At 36.2% G+C, this 27,062-nt stretch overlaps 1 protein-coding gene across 34 annotated transcripts in view; it reads left to right on the top strand.

The window, feature by feature from the left end:
* The window catches only part of kirrel1b (kirre like nephrin family adhesion molecule 1b), a 77,302-nt gene that overhangs the window by 13,605 nt on the left and 36,635 nt on the right, over positions 1–27,062 (top strand). For 14 of the 34 annotated variants that reach the window (XR_015477461.1, XR_015477456.1, XR_015477462.1 and 11 more), the window contains exon 2: positions 22,007–22,140. The exons of the other annotated variants lie outside the window; for them this stretch is intronic. The gene's annotated coding sequence lies outside the window, so the exon portion shown is untranslated. The remainder of the gene's footprint in view (positions 1–22,006; positions 22,141–27,062) is intronic. 34 annotated transcript variants of the gene reach the window in all.

Here is a 27,062-nt window from a genome sequence, read left to right as displayed (position 1 = left end):
TCAATCAATATCCACTGGTCTCTCTTACTCTCTCTCTCTCTCTCTGAATATTTCTATGGGGTGTTGTGTGTAGTATTTTGATGATGTCATCAGTGATGCCTTGATGTTGAGGATTTTGGCAATATAATAATTTATAGGGGGTGGCACGGTAGTGGGTAGCAATGTCGCCTCACAGCAAGAAGGTCACTGGTTCAAGCCTTGGGTGGGTAAGTTGGCATTTCTGTGTGGAGTTTGCATGTCCTTTCCGTGTTCAAATCAGTTTTCTTCAGGTGCTCTGAATCTGAATGAATAAATGAATGAATAACTTATGGGCTGAAAATGAAAATAATTACTCAAAAGAGGTCAATTCTAGAGGTTTTTAATAACTGATATAGGTTGACTATTTCTGAAAAAAGCTTTGCTTTTGCTGTGTACGTTTTGTATTTCCAGCAAAGTTAAAACTTTTGTGTTAGCTAAAGAAATTACACATAGGTGCATAGAGGGCAAAAATGACCCAGTTGAAGAAACATCATAAAAGTGTCATATTTAAATGTTTTTACACATTTACTAACAAAGATTTATTGAACAGAAACAGGAAAAAACAATTAAAATACTTTTTTTTATGTACTGTGTGTAAATCAAACTCTGATGCCTTTACCAACACATCCACATGATTATAGTGATATAATGTAATTTATTTTACCTGCAACATATATATATATATATATATATATATATATATATATATATATATATATATATATATATATATATATATATATATACAGTATTGGCTTAACTAGGTTAATTAGGTTAATTAGGCAAGTCATTAGACAACAGTGGCTTGTTTTGTAACCAATTTAAAAAATAGTTTTAATGTCTTTCAGTGGTAACGTCTTTTTCCTGAAGGTCCTGAGTGTACTGTAACTTTTTCTTGTACCTGGTGCAAAACTGATTTATGAAAGGAAATTAAGGTGAAATAAAATAATGTCAATAAAAAAACACATATTGGCCATTAAAAATAAACACATTTTAGCATTCACACAGCCAAAATAATCATTCATTCATTCATTTTCTTGTCGGCTTAGTCCCTTTATTAATCCGGGGTCGCCACAGTGGAATGAACCGCCAACTTATCCAGCAAGTTTTTACGCAGCGGATGCCCTTCCAGCCGCAACACATCTTTGGGAAACATCCACGCACACATTCACACACTCATACACTACGGACAATTTAGCCAACCCAATTCACCTATACCACATGTCTTTGGACTGTGGGGGAAACTGGAGCACCCGGAGGAAACCCACGCGAAGGCAGGGAGAACATGCAAACTCCACACAGAAACGACAACTAAGCTGAGGTTCGAACCAGCGACCCAGCGACCTTCTTGCTGTCAGGCGACAGCATTACCTACTGCTCCACTGCCTCGCCCGCCAAAATAATCACATACATTTAAATAAAAAATGTCTATTAGGATGCATAAGTTTATAAAGACTTCTTTAATTTACGACCATGTGGAAGAAATAACCGCCCATTTATTTATTTATTCGTTAAATTGTTTGGAATAATTTTTTTCTAATTGACAAAATAAGCAGCTTCAACTTTAATTTGAAAGGACAGTAAAGGTTACAGACAGGAAAGTTTTGGGAGCAGCAAGAGGGGAAGGATCGGCAAAGGACCTTGAGCCAGCAATCGAACTCGGGTTGCCGGGAGCACCATAGTACTATATATCAGCACCCTTAAGCGCTAGGCTATTGGCACCGACAACATTGTTCATTGTTAACATATAAACATATGTTTTACGCAGTGGATGCCCTTCCAGCTGCAACCCAGTACGGGGAAACCCATACACTGTCACAATCACACACACCCAAACACTACGGCCAGTTTAGTTCATCCAATTCACCTAAAGCACATGGACTGTGGGGGAAACCAGAGCACCTGGAGGAAACCCACGCGAACATAGGTAGAACATGCAAACTCCACACAGAAATGCCAACTGGCCAAACCGGGACTCAAACAAGAGACATTTCTGCTGTGAGGTGACAGTGCTAACCACTAAGCCACCATGCTGTCACCCTTATCCATTAAACTCAAAAAACCTGAAACAGCACAAAAATTGCAACACACATATTTCTCTTAGTGTATCTGTGTATTATTGATTTTGCAATGAAAAAAGTGAATGCCTGTGTGCGAGCACTGCAGAGAGAGAGGCACGAAGAGGGAAATATGTTTTTTTTTTTTTGCGGCGTCTCTCTCTTTTTAAATAAATCTGTTACTATAGCAGCGCTGGAAGCAGAGGCAGAGCGGGAGGGAGAGAAAGAGACCTGGTAACCATAGCAGCTCACAAAGAGACTGGCAGAAACGCACAGAAATATATGTGCTGTTATAGGCTGGAGGGAGAGGACGGGAAGAAAGAGAGCGAACGAGGTGAGAAGCATCTCGGGGAGGGACAACAGCTAAATGGACATAACAAAACACCTCAGCCAATCAGGAACTGACCCTCGTCACTGCCGCCCAATCAGAAAGCGGCTACAACACAAAGCACCTTTCATGTACAAGACTGCGGGCCGTAGTAAAACATGACAAGCGGAGAATGAATGTACACTGGGTGATGCAGAAAACAGCAATGCTCACCAAAAATGAATGAAGTAGTAATTCAGAAGCAGCGTAAATGTGCACACACAGTATTATTATAGGAAGATTCAATTATTAAGCAAACTGCAGGAGAAATGCACACTGATGAAAAGGGGAAACCTGTGATAATGAGATATTTCTACCTCATTTAGTGCATATTTAATGGTATAATGGTGTAAGTTTTATATTTAGGTGGATTCAACAGTATTAAAATTTGATTAAAACCAGTTTATTGTAATGCCGCCATTTTTTTAGGTTACTGTTTTGTGCTGTTGTGTTAAATATACTTTAAATCATAGGTAAAAACAGAATAATATGTTTTTTTGTATTTTATTCTTGCAGTTTGTTTGCTTCTAGCCTAGAGGTGATCTTTGACATGTGTTATAGATTTGGCACATGGCATTGATGTGTTTAAATGGAAGCTGGCAATTCATTTCCCTCTAAAAACAGACATCAGTTCGTTGGGAAAAAACAAGGAAATGTATGTAAGTTTCTTTTGTTCATACAGTATATAAAGTACTGTATGTTAAAGGGATAGTTCACACAAAAATTAAAATGTAGTCTTAAGTGGTTTCAAACCTTTATGAGTTTCTTTATTCTGTTGAAAACAAAAGAAAGATGATGCTTTTAAAAATGGTAAACCTGTAACCATTGATTTGCATAGTAGGAAAAGCAAAGACTATGGAAGTAATTGGTTGCAGGTTTCTGGCATTTTTCAAAATATATTCTTGTGTGCAAAAGAAGGAAGAAACTCAAACTGCTTAAATAATGACAGTTTTGGGCGATCTATCCCTTTAACTCTGAAATTTACTCTCCCCGTGGAACCATGTAAAGCCCTATGATATAGATTTAAGAAAAAATCTTAATTAAAAAAACAAACAAACTGGTTTTTACGTCATCATTATAATCCGACAAATAAAATAAAAATAACATAATACACAGTTACAGCAACACCAAAAAAGCAACATTTTACAGTGATTTTTGTTACCCACTTCTAAAATTTTACTAAACTAATATTTTGTTGCAGTTTTATCATTATTTGCTTTTACTATTAAGTTTTGTACTGATAGCTAACAAATTTTCCTCCCCACACCCCCTAAAAAAACTATGAATTTATTAATTGACCTTTTCACGCAACACTGACAATTAAGAATCTGATAAAAATAAAGAAAACCCTTAACACCTTTTATAAATTGCTCAGTGCTTGAGGTGTAAAGTTATTCACACTATTCTCCGCATACGAGCAGGCTCAGCCATTTGAATCTTTTTGGCTCGAGACTCCCTCTCGCCTTTACTTTCATTCATTTTTAGACGTTAAAAAATGCTTGTTTTGCTGCTTAATGTTTCCAACTAATATTTTTTCTAATTATATTATTTTACTTGGTCTGTATAGTCATACACACACTTGTTTGTAGAGCAAGTAGTCTGACCGTTTTCTGCCGTTTATTATTCCTAGTCATTTCTCCCATAGGCAACTGATTCAGAAATTCTAAAACAATCACAAAAACGAGCAAACTTCAGCATTGAAGAAAAAGGTCAACAGGGGTGGATATTTTATACTGAAATTCACTCTGAGCCAGAGCTGCTGCACAATTCTGGATAAACTGAGAATTATATGCACATATTTTACACTTTGATCACTGGATAAAGCAAAACGCACTGCACAAATGATTCAGTGATACATACATTGTTTGAGGTTTTCTTTAAGTATTTTGATTATTACCATGGACATCAATTTCTATTGTGCTAGTTCTTTTCTAATTCTGTTATGCTAGTACTATGTTAAAATTTGAATGTTTCTAACAAAAATAACAATACTGTGTTGAAAAACACCTTTTGAGATGATGCCATAGAAAAACCATTTTGTACCATTGTGGAAAAAAAAAAATTTAAGTAAAGTAAAGTTTTATTTAATTACCTTTTAAAATGATCATTTGCCACAGCTGCCAGTGGCACATTATTTATGAAAATTCATCAGCCATAAATATATATATTTTTGATCTGCTTTAAAACCTGGGAAAAAAAAATCTGGGAAACACATTTAATTGCGGTCAGTCAGTCAATCAATTAATAATTATTATTTGTATTGTAAAAACATTACTCATTTTACAAAGCATTAAGAAATATATAATTGCAATACTAATTGCTAATGTACATTAACTATGATGATGATTATTATGCTTACTACTATACTATACTTATTAATGTATTCATTCATTCATTCATTCATTTTTTTTTCAGCTTAGTCCCTTTATCAATCTGGGGTTGCCACAGTGGATTTAACCGCCAATTTATCCAGCACATGTTTATGCAGCAGATGCCCTTCCAACCGCAACCTATTTCTGGGAAACATCCATACACTTATTCACACTCATACACTAAGGACAGTTTAGCCTACACAATTCACCTGTACAACATCTTTGGACTGTGGGGGAAACCGGAGCACCCAGAGGAAACCCACACGAACACAGGAAAAACATGCAAACTCCACACAGAAATGCAAACTGACCCAGCCGAGGCTCGAACCAGCGACCTTCTTGCTGTGAGGCGACAGTACTACCTACTGTGCTACCTACCCTTATTATTTTATATAAAAGTAAAGTGACTCAATGTATAGGGATGCACAAAATTAATAGGTTAAATAACAAAATGGGATTTAATTAACAAACAAGTAAAATAAATATAACAGTTACAGTAATGTACTGTTTATGTAATGTCAGAAAAGCTAAATACAGATTGTATGATTTACTTTCGAAAATGGAGCATAAATTCATCCCATTTGGTGTTTTTGATTCTTTTGAACACATGTAGTGCTGCTTGTCAATTAGACAACACTTCTATGTTTTTTCCTGCTGTCAATTGCGGGAAAAGTGATCGATGAAAGGTTTATGAAGAACTACTGTGTCATGCGAGTACACATGTAGTGAAGTCAGATTTGTCCTCGAAAGTCAAATCTTTATACAACACCTGAGCATTGAGTACAGATGACTTTATGACAAACACAGTGCATAATATAAAGACAGAATGTGGCGGTGGGTTGAGAACCCCTCTGCTGGTTTCAGTGACTAGTTCTGATTTAGCTCTGACGACTTACTTGTCACTATGTGTGTGCGTGGTGATAGCTATCACATGCGATCGTTATACTGTAATCTGTAAATTATAAATATGCCAATTAAACTGAATACAATCTTACATCAACAACACATGGCAAGCAATACGTTGATAAGTACAAATAATCATAGTAGATTACAAACAACTCAACTAGTTATTTAGCAAGTGTGCATCGCTGCTATTAGGTTTACACATGTAATATTTTTCTTGATGCGATTTAAACCAAAATACACAATGACACTCTATCAAACATAGCTACAATGATAAGGAATATGGTTACTCACTGAGTTATTAACGCACAGTAATACCGCACAAATAAAAGACGTACTTTGAAAGAATAATAATGTGAGGAAAACTCTGTTATAGTGCACTGGACATGTCTGAACAAGTTCGACCCACGCATGCGCGAGGCAGGCAGTTCTGTACAATTACGTAATCTATCGGCTTAAAGATATTGGCTTAGTTTTGATATCCGGTCAATAACAAAAACATTGAAAATAGCATTTAGCAGCCGATAATGATATGTCCGCCAATATATCATGCATCTCTATCAATTTCCATGAATTTTATTTTCTTTAGCTTCAAACATTTTTTATGCTTTAAGTTTAGCATAAAAACAGGTAAACTTCTGTTTTTTTATTGACAGTATTTTTTAAAATTCTAAAATATCAAATCACAAACTAATTTTTAAACGCATGTTATAAGTGATTTTTATGTGAACCGAGACACTGAAAACCCTGCTATCATGAGCTGCTCATGTCAAAAGATCACAGTGCTGCACTTCACTTTATATGTACATTTTAGTCCCGGGTTGTCTCAAATTGCACAGCAGTGTAAATATATAACTGATTATGTTTATTCCTAAATTAATTATTATTATTTTCTCTCAGAAACTACTTCGATTGCCATATCCATATAGCATATTTCTGCTTCTTTGTTGGAAAGTTAGTCATGTAAAGCGGTTTGCAGAAAATGTATTGCAGGGGCCGTCTCTCCCACAGCAGCATCAGGGTTAAGTCTGTAGCTGAAGGGCAGGAAAGATAGAGCGGGATTAATCTCTGTAATCGTGTCTCAGTGTTTCGCTCATCTCTATTTGTAACTGAACTTGCAACCTTTAGGGCAACAGTCCAGATCCATTGGCATTAGGCTGAAGGATTCACAAAATGCTCCAAATGACAGTAAAGGATTACATGGAGCAAACTTTATCTTTTAAATCAAACCATTGTTCCCAAAACAATGCTGGCAATCATATGAAGCCCTGGATTTTGAACTGCTTACAAAGTCAACAGCTGGTTTTTGGAGGGATTGTTGATGGGGCTTCATACTACTACATGTCTCTCAACTGTTCTGCTGCTCTCTGCCATTGTACATTTATGTAGATGGCAGACTCTCTTATGAGTTTTATACAATGCTTATTATTTAGGGTGCTAAGTTCAGTATATCAGTGCATGCCTTGTTTGGGAATTTAACCCTTTACTTTCCTTTACTCTTTAAGATCCAGGAACACTTTTTTTGGTAAGATATGTAGTTTTTCATTCTACAAATAGTTTATAATGATGATGATAATAACAATATTAATAATAATAGTAATAATAATATTAATAATAATAATAATCATAATAGTAATCATAATAATAATCATAATTCCTTACATGTATTATTTTTCTGGACACTCAAAGCACTTTCCACTTATCCACCACCAGTGTGCATCATCCATTTGGATGGCGCGGTGGCAGCCATATTGCACCACACCACTCCAGCTGATTGGTGGAGAGGAAACAGTGTGATGAAACCACTTATGATATGGGGAGGTTTAGGAGGCCATGCTGGACAGAGGCCAATGGGCAAATTTGTTAAACCCCTAGTTTTTCCTCGAAGGACATCCTGGGATTTTTCACAACCACGGAGAGTCGGGACCTCAGTTTAACATCTCATCCGAAAGACGGTGCTCACTGAGCAGTATGGAGTCCCCTTCACTATACTGGGGCGTTAGTACCCACACAGACCGCAGGTTGAGTGCCCCTGCTGGCCTCACTAACACCACTTTTGGCAGCAACCTATAGCTTTCCCATTTGGTCTCCCATCCTGGTACTGACCAGCCGCAGCTCTGCTTGACTTCAATGAGCGACCATGTGAGAGGTGCAGAGAGCTAGTTGCCGAAGTATCCTCTATATGGTGGCTGCTTAGCTTTTAACAAGCAATTTTTTATCCTGATTTTTCGCATTCTTGCAAAAGGCATATTTTTATAGAATATTTAGTATGTATTTATTTACATTATACATACATTTATATGATTTTTATATTAATTTTATTATTTGCATATATTTACATTCATGTGTAAATTCATGTTATACATCAGTATAATCACAATCTAATATACAAAAATGCATGTGAAATGGAAAGGAGATATATATCCCTCCTTTAAAATTTGCATTCTTTTAAAAATTATTTCTCAAGTGCTGTTTAATGGAGAGGTTTCAACACATACTTAACGTGATTAATTCATTTTCGTAACTAATTTAGAATATTTTTTGTCTTTTCTATGACGAGAGTACAACGCTGTTTTTCAAGATACTAATGTTCAGCTTAAAGTGCAATTTAAAGGCTTAACTATGTAAACTAGGCAAGTCATTGGACAACAGTGGTTTATTCTGTAGCCAATCGAAAAACATCCTTTTTTAAGGGAGCTAACCCTAATATTGGCTCTAATATTTGTTCACTAACAGCCCCAATAACCCCACCCCCAGGTTTTCAAATCTGGGTGCATCACATCTCCACCCACTGTACTGTATGTTAGGGGTATAACAGTACACGTATAGCTGTCATATTACGAGGCTCATGGTAGGTTCATGCACTCTCGTGACGAATACAGTCAGTCCAGATGTGCAGTGACTGTTAGACAGAGAAGACTACAGCAGTGCAGTAACTGAGGAGCTATTCACAAAGAACAAGTATTTGCGTTTTGAAGCTTACTGAATTTTAAATTTAATACATAATTATTGTTTCCCAGCTCTGGGTTGCGGCTGGAAGGGTATCCGCTGCATAAAACATATGCAGGAATAGTTTGTGGTTTATTCCGCTGTGGTGACCCCTGATAAATAAGGTACTACGCCGAAGGAAAATTAATAAATGAACATTATTATTGTTTTAGTGGTGTTTTAGAAGATAACATTTACTGACTCGCTTCATGTTCATCAAACCGGTCTGTCACCAATTTTGCTGTGTATATTGTAGGAATATTATTGTAATACACGGCGCCACCTACAGGATACAATGTTTGAATTTTGGCTGTCCCACTGCCAATCTAGCACAAATGTTGAGCCTAGAGAAGCAGTAGTCTGGGTGGTATGCTTTTTGGGGGCTTGTCCACACTGTAACTCACCCAGATGTGGGAAAGACAGTAAAGGTGGACTCATCAGAGAACAAAACAGTACATGTCTCACATTGTCCACAGCCTAAGATTTTCACTGCTGGTACCATTAAAATCAAAGGTTTGGCAGCCCGGCCATGTAAATTGACTTTGTGGAGCTCCATCGAATATTTTTTGTAGAAACAAGAGAGTTTGGTTGCACAATTAGTTTTTCAGTGAATTGGGCAACAGTGGTTTTATGTAATTTGGATACAGTCCAGGTTAGCACCTGAACTTCCCTTTTAGACAGCTTCCTCTTCCATATATACAGTGCTCAGCATATATAAGTACACCCCTCACAAATCTATCTTTTAAATTCATATATTTAATAGGAAGCTATATAATATAATATTTGTGCATTTATACATTAGTCAATACTGAAGCCAAATCTGGAGCTCATCCAACAAAATAACTCACGATAGCGGTGCAAAAACTAGTACACCTAAATTTATATGCTATCGAAAAATAATAAATATAAATTTAAAAAAAGAGAAAAAAATAAAAAGAAGCAAAAAACTGGAAAATGTAGGTGAAATTTTGTAGATTTTAATTTATTTTGCAATATTTTGCTTGAATTTAATTGTATTATCTTTCGATTTCTAAATATGTTTGGTGACAAAAATATTATTTTAGTAAATATATCTGTTTAATAACTCTTTGTTTAATTGCACCAAAATACATTGCCTAAATTGACTGAGAAATGGAGAAAAATATATTAATTTTCAAAATGGGGTGAACTCAATTATGCTGAGCACGGTATTCATAATTAGTAGAAAGAGATTGTACATATTATTTTGTACATACCTTCACACACCCATGCTCATTCCCTCCACAATTCCTTAAGCTCACATGCAGCACACACACACACACACACACACACATGCACTCAATCACTGCTCCTTTTCCATGCGCACACATACGCACATTAGATTTGCAAATGGAAGCAGCTCTGCCTGAATGAGTGGGTGCACTGGAGAGCCGAGAGGAAGAGAAGATAACGAGAGATGTGCTTTCCCTCTTCCTTAATGTGTCTTTTGTGTTTTTTGCCTGTCTGTCTCTCTCAGGATACCCTCCTCTTTAGTTACCATGGTGACGGCATGCTTCCCCCCCCTCCCCCTGATCTGTCTACCTTCTTACTCACATTCGCCTCTTTCTTTCCTCTGTTATTATACCTGTTCATTCTGTCTTTCTTTGTGTTTTCAGTCTGTGTGTCTGTCGCTGATGTGCTTGTACTGTGGAAGACCTGTCGTTTGTCCGTCCGCTTGCTCGTCTGTCAGTCTGTGTGAAATTGTTTGCTGATTCTCTCTAAACATCATCACTGGAGACCGTGTGCGCAGGGCGGGCAGCAGCCAGCACGCATATAAAGAGAGATTTTTTGGGGTAATTTTCGCAGACGACAGTTGTTGCCATGGCGACAGAACTTTAGGATTTGGATGGAAGCAGCAGAGGGAAGAATGTGGGAGAATGGATGGAAACAGTGTTTGAGATAACTGAATGTATGGAGAGAGAGAGAGAGAGAGAGAGAGAGAGAGAGTGAGTGAGAGATTTTCGGGAGACGACCCACTGCATGTTCCAGATTTTTGGTGGTGCGCTGGCGAGTTGAATATGTCACACTGCCTACTGCAGCTGCTTTCTTTTGTCATTCCAATATGTCTGTTTGAATTTAAATTTTGTAGGGGGAGGGGAAAGGGGAAACATCTACACTAGGAGCGTGTCCAGAAAAAAAAAAAAAGAAAAGTGGATTTTGAAAAATTTTGAAGAAAATATGAGTGGACATAATCTGTATTGTATGGGCTTTCGAGTTGTTAGGCTATTATGGGTGGTTGCCAGGGTGTTGCTGCCTGGTCACTAAGGAGTACTGAATGGTTTTTAGGACATTGGAATGCAGATGTTCTGGTGGCTCGAGTTTCATTTTAGGGGTTGTGGGAAGGAAAGACAAAGGATTTGTTTATGAAAAGCTAATAATTATATTATTCATTCATTCATTCATTTTCTTTTCAGCTTAGTCCCTTTAATAATCAGGGGTCGCATTAGCAGAATGAACCGCCAACTTATCCAGCATATGTATTATGCAGCGGATGCCCTTCTAGTAACCTATCACTGGGAAACATCCATACTCGCTCATTCACACACATACATTACAGACAATTTAGCTTACCCATTTCTTTGGACTGCGGGAAAACCAGAGCACCTGTAGGAAACCCACACAAACACAGGGAGAACATGCAAACTCCACACAGAAATACCAACTGACCCAGCCGAGGCTCGAACCAGCGACCTTCTTCCTGTGAGGCAATCATGCTACCCACTGCGCCACTGTGACACCCTAATTAAATCACAAAAATTCATTTTATTATTTATTAGAAAACTAATTATAAAACATTACATGAATAAGTAAACATAAAAACTCTAAATGAATTACAAATAAAAAATTAAGGCCAAAAGTTGTAAAATATTTAGTTTGTTTATCTGCATGTCATTTAACCACTCTGATACGAACATGCAAATGTGTTGCTAAATTATTGAAATATTAACTTACAATCTTAGGGGGTCAAATTATTTCTTTAAATGTGGATAGGTCAGGGTTTCCAATCTATTAGATGCCATGGAACCACTAAATACACGTATATCATCCTTATATGAGGGACCGATATCCTATAATGTAAAGGTGTCTTAAAAAATTTTAATTTAAGTAAATTATATATATATATATATATATATATATATATATATATATATATATATATATATATATATATATATATATATATATATATATATATATATATATATATATATATATATATACATTATATATAAATGTATAAATTCTAAATATTGAGTGTCATATAAGAATTTTCACAGCTCTCCTTAACAAGCCAGATGGTTTAAGGTGTTATTCAAGTCCTTAACACAACTAGTGGTTTATTTTTTTTCATTTAGTTAACAAATTAAAGTGAAAATTAAGTCACCATATTTATTTATTTATTTATATATTTATTGTTTTTAAATGGCTGACAAAATTGAAAAAAATTAATTAAACTTTTTTTTTTTCAGCTAATCTTTCCCTTTAAATTATTATGGATTTTTCTACAATCAGCTGTATGTTCAGGAAATACTAAAATCTTTGACTCAAAATAAAAGTTCATTAAAATATTTAATACTCAGTCTCAAGTTCTAATGAGAGCTTCAGGGTTTTCAGTCTGGCAATTTTTTTCACTATCAAGCCTTAATCATCTTTCACTTGTTTCAAACCTGTATGGGAGTGTTAATGTACTTCTGGGGCCGGTTGCACCAGCAGTGCTTAAGTTAAAACGTAGCCTAGTTGTGGCTTAAAGGGACACTAAGTTACAATTTACACACTACTTAATATTTTTGTGGTGCACTTCTGAACTTTAGTTAGTTTATTTAGTGAATTATTTATGGCAGCCACCCCCATGTATAATAGTAGAAAAGAGATGACAGCAAGATTAGTTTAGATTGAGAAGCTCACAGTGATAATGAAGAATGATCTCCCTCTACTCACAGCCTTATTTTTCTCCCAAATCTCGCATTTTGTTTTCGGTTTGTGGAAGAAGAGTTTAATTTTGTTTCAAGGAGTGTTTTGTGTTAATTGTGTCCATCAATTAATATAAGACATTTCTCCATGACTGAGTTTTTCCCCTACTCGTTTTTCTTTCACGTGTAGGATTTTGAAAAATTCAAGTTTAATGTTTTGATAACTTTATGTATTTCGCATGCATTCATGGCTCACAATGCAGGCGTGTGTCATCTGTTATAGTGACTGACTGTTATGTAATGGACTATAAAAATACTATAAAAATGTAATTTATCATTTAATTTTCATGGGACAGTTATATATAGATGCGTTAGATGCAGAATTGTAAAGCAGTTTAACGATTTCAATGTTTTTTTTCGTTTCGTGTCCTTTTTTTTTTCATTTTATTTCGTTCAATGTGACTACTTAAGACTTTGCGGAGAACTTACGACCTGCTAAATATGGTTTGCCTTAAGAACATGTGGCTCAACCGAAGTCAGAACAAATTTATTTACAAACTAGTAGTTACTAAGCCCTTACAGTGAGGACTTCCAGTGTAAGAAAAACTTGTGATGAGCTGGTGCAACCCTTCCCAGAAGAACACAAATGGATGTTTTTAAAGAATTTTGTAACCAAACTGTTGTTAGTTCTCATTGACTTTCATAGTTTTTCTTTACCTATTATTGAAGTTGATGGTCCCCAGAGTGACTTCAATAATGGTTAAAGAAATTCTATGAAAGTAAATGTGGACTAATAACAGTTTGGTTATGAAAATTTAAAAAATAAAAAAACATTTAATAGTAAAAATACTGGTTTGAACAAACAGGTTTAACAGGTTTGAAAATTACAACTTAAGACAACATATTAAATGTTAAAAAAATATTTTTTTTGGTTTTTGCTGAACATACTGAACATATAATTTAAAGTGATTGTTTAGCTTAAAAATTCACTTATGGATGTTATTTCCAATTCTGTATGCCATTCATTTTTTTTTTTATAAGTAAACTTTGACTTATTTTTCTTTTTTGGGAGAGCTACCACTGTAATTTAATAATTAAAACGAAAAATAAGTAAGCATTAATTGTTTTATGGACATGAATAACAAAGTCTAAAGTTAAGTCAATCTCAAAAATTTTTTTAAAAGGGATGAGTGGTCGTGGCCAGCAGAGCAGGGGAAAAAGAGGGGAGTGAACAACTGTACTCGGTTGGTTCACAAACTGAGACACAAATTATTTTATAGTTTCCAAAGTTAAAATGCAAAGAAATGTAAGCCCTGCTGCATTTGTTATTCATAATTTCATATACACATAACCACAATTTGTTCTATCATTATAAAATAATAGTGTTTATATCAACACTAAATGAGGAGGACTTCTCTGCTCCTAAATCCCCAGGACTGAATGCAGACACAGTGGAGGAGTGCACCAGGTCTCTTTCCCTGTCTATTCCAACCATTAACCTTGCCGGTAATCGGGAGGATTTTAAACATCGGCAAACACAGCAGCAGTGATATAGGCGATGTGTCTTAATGGTAACAAACTCAACTGATAAAAGACAAAGTCCACCAGTCTCCAATTCTCATACAACTATCTTGACAAAAACACTTGCTGCAAACCAACAGCTTTGCTGTATGTGCCCTGACAGAATTGTGGGGAAAAACATGCATCAAACCCCGTGGATCATGGAAACAAACACATATGACCCGTGCTGTACGCTGTCTCACCCAGTCATTGGACAAAAATACTCCACGGTGTCTTGAACCTTCAATAAAGGTCATTTTTTTATCAACTTCATATTTAGAATATAATTTGTTCCAATATTTAGCTTTGTTTTCTGTAAAATGTGGGCTAAACTTTTGTAAAATACATATTTTTGTGCAAAAAATTAAAATACACATTTACTTTAATTATTTTCATAAACGTAAAGCCACATAACTTTTAAGTGTCTTCTTTAAAATGAGACCAAGCTTAAATCTCTTCATCAGAGCATTGAAGTTAAACATGTCATGTTTATGTTCAAAAAGTTGGGGTAAGTTTAGTTACTATCAGATAAAAAAAGTTGGTAAAAACTTGAGGGTGGGTAAATGATGTGTACAGTTTTATTTTTAGGTGGCAAGGCAAAGATTTTCTTTCATCAAGTTAGAGAAGTGAAGTCTAAATGAGAAATGGCATGACAGACATTTCTCAAACTCCTAATTAAAAAAGAGGCTCATGACATGAGGTGCGATGGAAAGTTTCTGAGCAAGAGAAGAAAGTGGAAAGAAAAATGAGGTAAAGGAAATGCCTCACATTCTGTGTCGTGAAAGAGAAAGCGTCTGCGAGATGATCGGATGGAAAAAGGAAATGGACAGTCGGGATGAGCTGGAAAAGCTAGAGGAAAGATAAATAAAGGAAGAGTATTCACATACCAGAAAGAAAGAGGAACATAGAGGCTGAGTGTGCATGCAGGAAAAGGAAAAGAAAGCAAAGAAAATATGACCGACGGGGTGCCTTCATATGTCCTGCACCCCATGGAGATGACCTTTGACCTTTATCAGCCTGTTGACACAACGAGGTCAGTGGGTCGAAGCCTGAAGAAGCTAAACAAACACACATTATGACCACTGTAGTCGCACTTTCATTACATTTCTCACACTCACTCCTCTGCATTGGAGAAATCTCGTCATAGTTTTCGTTTAAATGGCTGCCTTAATTAGTGGTACGCACACACACATACAGTGTAAGCACTTTTATCTGAGGGAAGATGTAGATGTTTCTGCAGCATTTCTCTGGGGTTAAATCTCTCTCTCATCCGCTCCTCTGTGCATCGGTTTGCTTGGGATTCCTGGGACGGGAGGGATGTGTGAAATGAAATATTAATGAAATGAAGAGCGTTTGGCGAATCTTTTACGCTGTTCTGTTTCTGTGCCACTGCTAATGTCGAGGGTCAGCAGGTCCCCCTGAGGCCCGTCGTGCGCTGAGTGACATTTGAGTGGTTTGGCAGAATGTCCTGAAGCATGTAACTCCTGCACACAACACACCACTGTTTACAGAACAACATCTTGTGGTGTGTGTCTGTGGTTTTTGATCACCGAGGGTTGCTGTTGTTGGTTTTTGTTGAATACATATTCTTGCCTGAGAGATACACTATTAAAAAAAGTGTTCTTTATTGGCATCTATAGTTCCATAAAGCAACTTTAACTTTTACGATGGAAACTTTCTATATTAAAAATGTTTTTTACAGTGGAAAAGTGTTCTTTTAATTATGAAAATGGTCTTGAATTTAAGAATTTTCACTAAATGAATCTTTGAGAAACCTGAAGAGGTTCTCACAGTGAAAACCCTATGTTGGTTCTTTTTGGCACATTTATTTTTAAGATTGTACAGTTGAAGGCAGCATGGTGGCCTACATGGTGGTCTACATGGTCACTATTGCCTCACAGCAAGAAGGTTGCTGGATCAACTGGCATTTCTGTGTGGAGTTTGCATTTTCTCCTCGTGTTCACCTGGGCTTCCTCTGGGTGCTCCGGTTTCAGTCTCAAGACATGCACTATAAGCGAATTGAATAAACTAAATTGTCCGTCGTGCATGAGTGTGTGTCAATCAGTTTTAATTTTGTTGACATCATAATTTTTATGACAAACAAGTTTCTACCGACAAAAACTAAACGAAAATTAAATCAAAATTAAGTGATGATGATGACAACTATAAAAAAAATATACAGACATTTTCACTGACAAAGGGTGCTTTCACACCTAGACTTTTGTTTCAGAACCTGTTTCATTTGCTCACGGCTTATTTGGCAAATGTGAAACCACCAATCGCGCTCAGATCCACACTAAAACACTCGCTCCAAGATCGCTTGAATGAGGTGGTCTCGGCTCGACTGAAACGAACTCTGGAGCAGATCGATTGTAGTGAGAAAGCAATGCGATCCGAGCCTGGTTACATCACAGTGTATTATGGATATGTAATAGGGATACGGCTATATGAAGAGAGAATTATGAGTAGGGCAGGGGTCATTCTAGACATCCCAAGTCTCCCGGAAGTTTCGTGAGTTTCCCGCAAATGCAAAGAGACTCCCGGATACCTGCAAATGCATCACAATACCTGCAATACCAGCAAATGCTTCACAAATGATTCACAGGTTTGAAAGCACCCTAATAAACACAAGATGAGAATGTAATTTAGGCATGTATTTTGGTAAAATATCCAATAAGAAATAATCTTGTGATGTGTGTGATGCATGTCGCACACACGTACATTTGAAAAGGACCTGATCCACAATAGACAGAACGCAAGACTCAAGCACACGATAAATTGAAAAAACTTACCGTGCACTCAAACATGCAATGTGCATGTTTCATCCCAGCGCTAACCGAAAACGACTAGACACTGAGCTAGACAAGCGCGCATTTTGAGTGTGGCCAAGACAGCGCTCATACAAAAGACAAAGACAAGAACGGAATAAGAGTGCCCGACCCAAGATAACTCGAGCAGAGCACAACATACTAGACAAGACAGGACAAGTGTCTGGACTCTGCCACCAAACCAAGAATTAACAAGACTGAAGTGGCAGAAAGCTGACAGGAAAAGCTATTTTCCATAATTTAATAAGACTGTTTTATTTAATTTTGACTAAGAATATTTTGTGTAAATAAATGTTTAGAATGTTTTAATTAAATTACATTTAAATTAAACCGAATATGTTTTAGTCAATTAAATCTAAAGTAAATTCAGTTGACTAAAATCTTATAAAATCTAGTCGACTTAAAAAAAAGTCTAAAACTAAAATGATTCAGAAGAATCAATGACTAAATTATGACTAAATTATGAAAATATGACTAAAATTAAAATGGAGCTTTAGTCAAAAGACTAAGCCTTAAGCCTTAAGACTAAAACTAAGTTAAAATTTGCTGTCAAAATAAACACAATGAGCGTGTATGGTTGTTTCCCAATACTGGGCTGGAAGGTCATCCGCTAAGTAAAACATATGGTGTAATAGTTGGCAGTTAATTCCGCTGTGGCAACCTGTGAAATAGACTAATGCCGAGTTCAGACTGCATGATTTTCGAAGTAGTCGTGTCACAGATGTTTTCACACTGCATGACTGTCTGGGCTAGTGTTTCGTTGCTGCTTTATTTACACTGCAAGATGAATCGGCGACAGGGACATTCACATTGCATGACTTTACTATAGGAAGAATCGGCGACAACTTCGTCCAAACTACGTCTCACAGCCAAAAACACGTAGTATATATTTTGTTATTAACTACATAATGAGAAAGAAACCTTTAATGGGGTAGAACATGTACATGTTTGCTCACCTGGGTTTAAAGGGAATTAGCCATTTCTCCTCAACGTTGATAATAAACTAATTTCTTTCTGTATGAAACGTCAAACAGACACAGTTGCTCCTGAGTCCTGTCAAACCTCCACTAGTTTTTCCTCCCTTTCGTGGGTCCAAATAAACCGAAAAAGAGCACTTTTAACTTCTCCCCCTGCCTCCTGCTGTCCTGCAGCAGGTATACACACACGCACACAAGTGAAAGCTGCTCGCTCATTGGCTGTAGGCGATGGCTGATGTTATTTTCAGTCAAAACTCAATTCACACGGCATGATTTGAATCGCCGACAGCTCCAGATATTTAGCATGCCAAATATCTCACAGGCATCGGCGAGTCATTGGCGATTCTCTCAGATCGCGTCTTTGAAAGTTCATACTGTGTGATTGTCACTCACGTGCACGAGCAGTGATTTGCCTGTGATTTCAGGCATTTGTCGGCGATTTCTCAAAACCTGTCGGCGAGCCAAAATCGGGGCTAAAATCACGCAGTCTGAACTAGGCATAAGCCGAAGGAAAATTAATTGATGAATGAATGAGTGTACAGTAGGTACCTTTTCATTTGGACATTTTTTGTTATTATAGGGAAAAATTTTTATGAAAACGAATGTGTTCAAGTGTTGATAAGTTGCACTGTGCAAGCTCAGGGTAAATTAATATGTTTGACCCACATTTTCCCTGCGCTTGATGATATTTTGCACACATTTTGGGAGTAACTTCCTCTTAACTAGAAAATGAGTGTTTTAAAAAAACTGCGAACAATGAGGTGTCATTATTCTTCTCAGAATTCAACCATTGTATTCTATATCAAAATTAAGTTTTGCTGATTTACCAAATTACTTTTCACTGATCATAAAAATGCCAAAAACATAAGACAAATTTAAAACAAAAAAGCAGTAACATTGACATGAAAAATAGTACTATATTGTTTGAAAAAACAAAGATAAAGTCATCTGCTGGAACACAACACAAAGAAACCCAAATATTATGTGATACAAAGGTGAAAATACTAAACATTGTGAAAATTTCATTGATTTTATTGTATTATTATTACTATTATTATTATTATTTTGTCCTTTAGAATAAAAATGTTCCAAACCTTATAAGAGCAACCCCATCTAAAATGAAGGAAGCATGTTCAGGAAAAAGGTGGATATGCTTGATATAACCAGGCTTAATTTACTATCAGTTTTTGCTGCACTGTTTACATTTTCAGTACTGAATTTGTGAAAAAAAAAGCTATTTGCCAAAAATGTGTCAAATGGTGCAATACGCCCTGCATAGCTACATTTTATGAAGACTAGCTGTTATGCCCATCTGTTATACGCAACTCTGTGATGTGATATTGCTTTTATTCACTTTTATACAGTTCAATGAGCAAACCACCCTCTTTTATTTGGGATACTTAATCTGCTGCGTCTAGTTTATTTGACATCAAACCTTGAAAAAATATCACACCAGATTTTACTATTTTGGTCATTTTTGACAAGCAATGTTTTGCTTTCACCTGTTTAATAAAAACATTTAATAGTCATTCATTTATTTACTTTTTAGAAATAAAATAATTACTTCTTCGTTGCACTGTCAATGACAAACAAATCTGGGTTTAACCTCTTAAGGCTCAAGGTGTTTTTTACATGCATTTTTTTATCTCTCTTTGGTATTTGGGCTTATTGGAACCTAATTAGAATAAAACCTAAGTATCATCCTTTGATATGATGTACTTTTAGAAAAAATATGATGTCCATATGTGGACTCATGGTTTGAATTTATAGGAAACACTTTTTCCTGACAGTTTTTATTGCATATATAACATTTTTTTTTTATTTTACATGTTTTGACTATCAGAGAGTAAAAACAAAAAATTTTGCCAATTTTGGACAGTTAAAAACAGTGTTTGGGACATTTCATATGCTGCAAAACAATTGCAGGATGACACTGTATGTCCGTAACAAAATATACAACATTCAAAGTATTTTAAATAGCCACTTAAGAGCAAAAATGTGCTGTCCACGTGCTGTCCACTAAGCCCTAGGAGGTTAAACAGTATCTATTATCAATAGACATTCATTTCAAAATTCAATAATCAATTAAATTGGAATTTAGGGTTTAGAATCTTTTTTTTTCTGGACATAGCAATTTATTCAGCACAACCCTCAATGTGTATTATTGGTTTTCTGTAGCTCTTGGTTGTAAATGAATTAAAGTGCATTGGGAGTGAACAAGTGCACTCAAAAATGTCTACTATTTCCTCAAACAGTGCCCTATTTTAAGGGGTAGTTCATTCAAAAATGAAAATCCTGTCATAATTTGCTTATATTTCTCTTTTTCATAACCTGTTTGAGTTTCTTTCTTCTAATGAACACAAAATAAGTTTTTTTTTTTTTTTTTTTTTATCTTGGTAGCTGGAACTCATTGACTTCTATCGTATTTTTTCATTATTAAATTAACTTAATTGATTTAGTCACAAATCTGATTTTAAAACAAGGGTTTAGTGTGTCAAATTGCTTAATTTACATTCTAATTATTTTTAAAATTTAAATTAAGAACAAAAAAAAAATGATTCAGATGGTGAACAAATTGATAGTAAAAAAACTGTGTGTGTATAAAATGTGTTGCCAGATTTAGAGAAAAAAGTCAGAGTATACTGTTGACTCAGAGGTGTGAACATGAATGGACAGAGTGAATGAAGGAGATGGAGGAGGTAGTGGAGGGATCAAATAAATGCAAAAAAACTATATAAGAAAGAGAGGCGAGGTCTAAAAGGAGCAAAAGAAGAGGTGTGAGGTGAAAGACGAGCATGTTTGAAGAGTAGGAAGAAATCAGAGGGGGAGAAGAAGGATTCAAAGTACTGTAAAAGGAGAAATTGAAATCGTATCTGTTTGTTTCTCTCCTCACTTCCACTTACATTTCCCTTAGGAATGAGTGGGATAGATAGAAGTGGGAGAGCTTTATTCACACTTTTCCTAAAGAGATCAACAAACATGACATAGGAAAGGACATAGGCCTGCATATGTAAAGAAGGTAAATAAAGGGAAAGGCAGTCACACACATAGACACACACACACACTTTCTCTGATGTTAATGAGAGCTGATGTGTGTAAAGAGGTTAGCATATTTACTTCTCTAAAAAAGCAATTAGTGCCACAGAGAAATGAAATGAAAAACTGAATAAAATATGGCTTGAAACAGATGGAAGTGAATGAGAGTATTTGTGGAAATGGGTTGAAGAAAAAACAAGACAAGTAGAGTGGCAAGTAGAGTGACAAGTAGAGCAAAATAAAAAATATCAAAAGTGCTATAAATATATTGATCTTTTAAACTTAATTTAGGTGACATTATTAGAAATATATATTCTTAAATGTATTCATATTTTTATCAAAATATGTTTATAAAGAAATGTATTGTACATGATAAATAAAATATATTCAGAATATGAATGTTAAATTGTTGTTATCACACACAACTTTAAATTTTGTGACACCTCTTAAACTAAATATGCAATAAATTTAATAAAAGTGTTTTTGAAAGTGTACAAATAGTTTTACACTACAGAATACAAATATGCATCATTGATTTTTTTCAAGTTAATTTCAGCTGTTACTTTAGCTCTCAATACTTGACAGACATGGTCAAGCTGTTATATCTTCAAGTAAGAGAACAAAGACAGATTAAATAAAATAATAAGATGATTCAAAATTTAGACTGTACCAGGCTGCTGTGTATGCTTTTACAGATTTCAAAATTCTTCTCACGTAAATCAACCAGAGGCCGCTGTCGACTGACTGACTGACTGTCTGACTGACTAACCGACCAATCCCCCACCCTCCCCCTTCCCTGAACCCAACCAATAAAAAGCACAGATTGACCTGCCCAAAGCCTTCCCGAAACCCAACTGAGAGTTTTAAAAACCAATCCAGAAAAATGAAAAGCCCTCATGGCAGCCTGATTTTTACCACATTTTTACCTGTTTTTTTAATTTGACAAGATTGGCTTTTGTTTTGTTTTTTAGTCTTGCCTGCTTTCTGAAACCGTTCTTCAGTTCTCCGTCGTTGTAGTCAACTCTGCTCTGCGTTTCAAGTCTGCTGATGTACGTGTCAAGCTACCGGACAAACTGGTAACCGCTAGAAAGCCGTCCACATGGAGGTAAGCGGTCAGGTGGTAAGCGTTAATTGGAATGGCGTCATACCGCTCTGTAGCATTTATTTTAAAGACAAACTGTAGCCATACGTTCCACTGGCTACATAATTCGCAATCTCCAGATATATATATATATAGGGTTACGTTTTCAGAATGAGCCTATGTTGAAAAAATATAACTGTTTCTCTGATGCCTTTTTTTTTTGGAAAAACAGTCACAGACACAGACACACCTGATCCAACTAATTAATACTACTCTACTACTCTCGAACACTTTGATTAGTTGGATCAGGTGTGTTTTATTAGCGTTGGAAACTGTGAACAATAAAACTTAAGCCCGAAACAAAAGATGTGACAGAACTTTTAAGGGATTGTTTCCTATGGATTTATTAATCATTCTTACTGTTCAATGAACGCAAACTGTCGTAGATTATCAAAGACGCAAACCCCTCACTGCATGACCACTGCACCTTTAGCAAATCTTCTAATACCTGCAGCAGGAGGACTTTGATTGTTTATGAGCGTAAAAAGTGGCGTATCTTTTCGCTGAAATATTTGACTGCATATCACTGCATCTCAAATGACTTAAAACGATACAACGTTATTTCAAGAGTTCACAACTAATTGTGATAATCAATAAAGCACAATTGGCATGCTGTCCCGAAAGAGAGCCCTGAGCTCGTAATATCCTCGAGCCCGGGGCTCCCTCCCATTAAAAGGGTGAGAGGGGAGTTTGAGCTCAGGTAGGTCTCGACAACTCCCCTGCTGTCGCCGTGTGAGAAGTGTAAACTTGGGTGATAATTTGGTTTAGTCGATTGGCTACAGTGTATGTATTTGGACGGTGGGTGGAAACTGGGGAACCTTAGGGAAACAAACACGGGGAGAACATAGAAACTCCACACAGAAACACCGACCGGCTGTTTTCTTGCTGTGAGGCAACAGTGCTAGCCACTGGGCCACCGTGTCGCCCTATCAAAAAAGGGTGGAGAGTAGGGGTGGAAGGGGGGAAACTTCAAGACGAAGATAACTGGAGTGAAAAACTCTAGTTATTTATATTGCTTCCGTAATCATCTAATAGAGCAGATTACAGAGCTAATGAGGTGCCATCCGTGTTGACCATAAGCACGTGATCCTCTCGAAATTAGTTTATGAATAAACCCCACAAAGCGAGAGTGCTTCTTAAACTGAACAGCAAATAATCGATGACGTAAGCATGCTTAGGCCTGAATGCGATGTGAGTGCAGGCCTTCGGCCCGATTCAAGCCAACTGTACATAGTCTGAGTACGCTCTGAGACCTATGGACTAAGCTGAAGGAAAATGAATGAATGACTTACATTATTTATTAATAAATCAAAATTTCCCTGTGTTTTGCAAAAAATTAGTCCAGAAAAGAGTCTTGGAATCGATTCATTAATCCAAGTCGGTTTTCAGTTATATCTGCCGATGTATTTTGGTACCTTAGGCAGATTTAGACTGAGTGAATTTTAGTACTGACACACAAATACTCATGGACATCAGACAACACACACCCACACAAAACACAGTTTTTTATTTGCGTGTAAAATTAGAGCAAGACTTCCCCCCGAGGAAGGATGTGGACAGATGATTTTTCAGTCTGAGACCATCTGAACAAGTCATGTATCCTTACTTACCTTTCTTTGCGCATAATTAAAAGCCTGTTTCTGTGTAGCACAGGGCACATTATTGCCGTTCTCTGTTTGATTCTCTCTCCATGACATTTCTGCATTTGGCTCAGCTTTTGTAAATGCTTAAAATTTGGCAGCACCACTTCAGGGATGGTTTTCTCATACGGTAGCATCTGGAAATACTTCAGAGTTTTCAAAGATATTTTGGACGAATCGGTCTATGAATCAGACATCAGATGTTGCGTCTTTGTTCTGAGGGCACTTTGGCATCAGTAATGACTAGTTAACTGAGTGAAGCTGCTTTCAGCGTTCTTATACACAGGCCAGTGTCATTAAGCTCTGTCATAAGCAGCTGTGCCGCAAAGACATGACGTCATGTCTCCGGCAGGCCAATCACATCGCTCAGACAGATGCAAGGCTGGTTTTATGATAGCAACGTCCAGAGACCTTGACTTTGCGTCTGACTTTCTGTCTTCCATGGAATACCAAAGTCTTGGCAGCCTCAGTGCTACTAAATGGAAAAGAGCAGCCTTGGAGGATGAGTAAATGATGGGAGAATTTCCATTTTGGTGTGACACATTCCTTTATGAATGATGAAGAGTTTTGTTTTTACGCCTGTAAATGTAATCCTCTGGAGGTGCTCCCTTTCTTTCTCTCACCCCTCCTTTTATTAACAAGTTTTGCCTTAATTAGCAAATTGGACAGTTACCAATAATCCTGGAGGAGTGGCGTATGCCTGAGGAGAAAGAGAGAGCGCGAGTGATGGAATTTTTGGGAAATGTGTCTTTTCAATGATGTTACAGTGGAATTATTTGGGATGTGGCCATAAGTGGGTGTGTGGCTTGTGTTCTCAAATATACTTAATTTGGAATCACTCTGCGCTTTGATTTGTTACAATAAGACAGTCATTAACACAATCTGTCAAGATAATTGGACTAAACATTAATCAGGGCTTAAGGCAAAAACATTTTTCGCTGATATTAAAAATGCAAAGGCAAATGCCCTTCTCATATTATTTTCGTTTGTCATGTTGCATATTAATATACAGTTCCATCAGACAAAATAATAATATAAAATTGGGTGTTAGTACGAGAGTGTCTTAATTTGATCAAAAGAGACAGTAAAGCATTAACACCCCATATACACTAACGTTTCATGAGTGACAAGCAGCTTTCACTACAGGAGTAAATCCTTTAAATTGCTGTACTGTGTGTATGGAATAGAACTCAAGATTGTGATAACTGACACCGTGGTTAGCACGACGAAACTACTGTATGAACGCCATCTTATGCATTTGGCTTTTTTTTTTTTTTTTTTACTTTTTTTTGGTAATATTCTAGTGACTAAAGATTTATCTAAAGCATCATCAACTGTTTTTTCAGCATGGAGGCTTTTTAAGTGAAGTTTATTATTGACTTGTTCTTATTAAGTGTTTTTTTTTGTAGCAAAATCTGACAATAATAATGAGTAAAGGCATACACTATGGCGTTTCCTGTGATTTCTTGATAAAGGCAATTCTGATAATTTTTTTTTTAATTGTTTGAAATTGGATTTATACATAATCTGAAGAGGAATTAAATATGGTTTTCCATTGATGTAGGGTTTGTTGGATAAATAAAAATTTGGTATCTGAGGGTTCAGCAAAAATGAAAATACTCGATCGATTTAAGATTTAGATTTATTTACAGTTGTGACTCACAGCAAGAAGGTCACTGGTTCGAGTCCCAACTGGGCCAGTTAGGGTTTCTGTGTGGAGATTGCATGTTCTCCCTGCGTTCATGTGAGTTTCCTCCGGGTGCTCCGGTTTCCCCCACAGTCCAAAGACATGCGCTATAGGTCAATTGGATTAACTAAATTTGGTCGTCACATTTGTCATTACCAACTACTGTAGTTATTCATTTTGGTTTTATACACACTGCAAAACAATTTTGTAATTGCAGATGTCAGTACCTGCATTTATTTTGGTTGTTAATTTGGCTGTTGGTTAGCACGGTGGCACAGTGGGTAGCACAATCACCTCACAGCAAGAAGGTTGCTGGTTCAAGCCTCGGCCTGGTCAGTTGCTGTATCTGTGTGAAGTTTGCATGTTCTCAACTTGTTTGCGTGGGTTTCCTCGGGTGCTCCGGTTTCCCCCACAAGTCCAAAGACATGTGGTACAGGTAAATTGGGTAAGCTAAATTGTCCGTAGCGTATGTGTGTAAATGAGTGTGTATGGATGTTCCCCAGTGATGGGTTGTGGCTGGAAGGGCATTCACTGCGTAAAACATATGCTGGATAAGTTGGCAGTTCATTCTGCTGTGGAGACCCCAGATTAATTAGGGTCTAAGCCAAAAAGAAAATAAATCAAAGAATGAATTTGGCTGTTCAGGGAGTTTATCACTCTTGTAAATTACTGTTAAGGTTTGTCTGTACAAAGTAGGATTATCCATAAAGGCACTGAATAAATGTAGTTGCTGTGTATGTGTTGCCTAAGAACAATATTTTTTTTTTTAGAACAAATATTTTAATTTCAAATAAGTTATTTAATTTGGACATTTATATTCACCAAGGAAACCTGAAAAAAATGTATTACCGTTTCCACAAAAATATTAAATTTTATTATCAAGTAAAATATCAAAGATTGGAATAATGTTTTCTGAAAATTCAGCTTTATTATTACTGCATAAATTATATTTGAGAATATACTAAAATAAAAAAACAGACTTTTCATTGTAATAATATTGCTTGATATAAAAATTTTGGATTGTAGTGTATTTTTGGCAGATTGTATGTAGTTTCTATGTTATTTGACATGGGTTTCACAATTACACTGGACAACTAAATGCATTTGTTTAAGTGTTTTAGTAGACTTGCTAATTCCTAACACTTGTCCACGGGAGGCTTGACATAAAATGAAAAAAACGAAAAAACATTATAATTCTTTACATAAAATTACTGCAAGCCAAAAGCAAAGGCGGCATGATCAAACAAACTAATAGAAGACTATTTGTGCAAACACTGCTGTTTTGTTTTTAACCACTTTTTAAGCACACTACTAAAAACATTTATATTACTTTCTAAAAGCATCCCACAATTTGGTTCTCTTAACCGAAAAAACAGATTGACCAAAAGAGGTCTTACACTTACACAAGACAATTACCGTTGCAGTTGCTCGTGTGACTCTGTATGAGGTCTGAAGTCTACTGATTAGATCTGAAAACACCATTGAAACATGATTATTTAAACATTTATTAATTGTTAAATGTTATTTCATTGTTCTGCACACTTAATATTTTACACAAA

This window comes from Danio rerio, chromosome 2 (genome assembly GCF_052040795.2).
Source record: "Danio rerio strain M-AB ecotype USA chromosome 2, GRCz13ab, whole genome shotgun sequence".
Lineage (NCBI taxonomy): Eukaryota > Metazoa > Chordata > Actinopteri > Cypriniformes > Danionidae > Danio > Danio rerio.
This window is presented reverse-complemented; position numbering and strand designations above follow the sequence as displayed.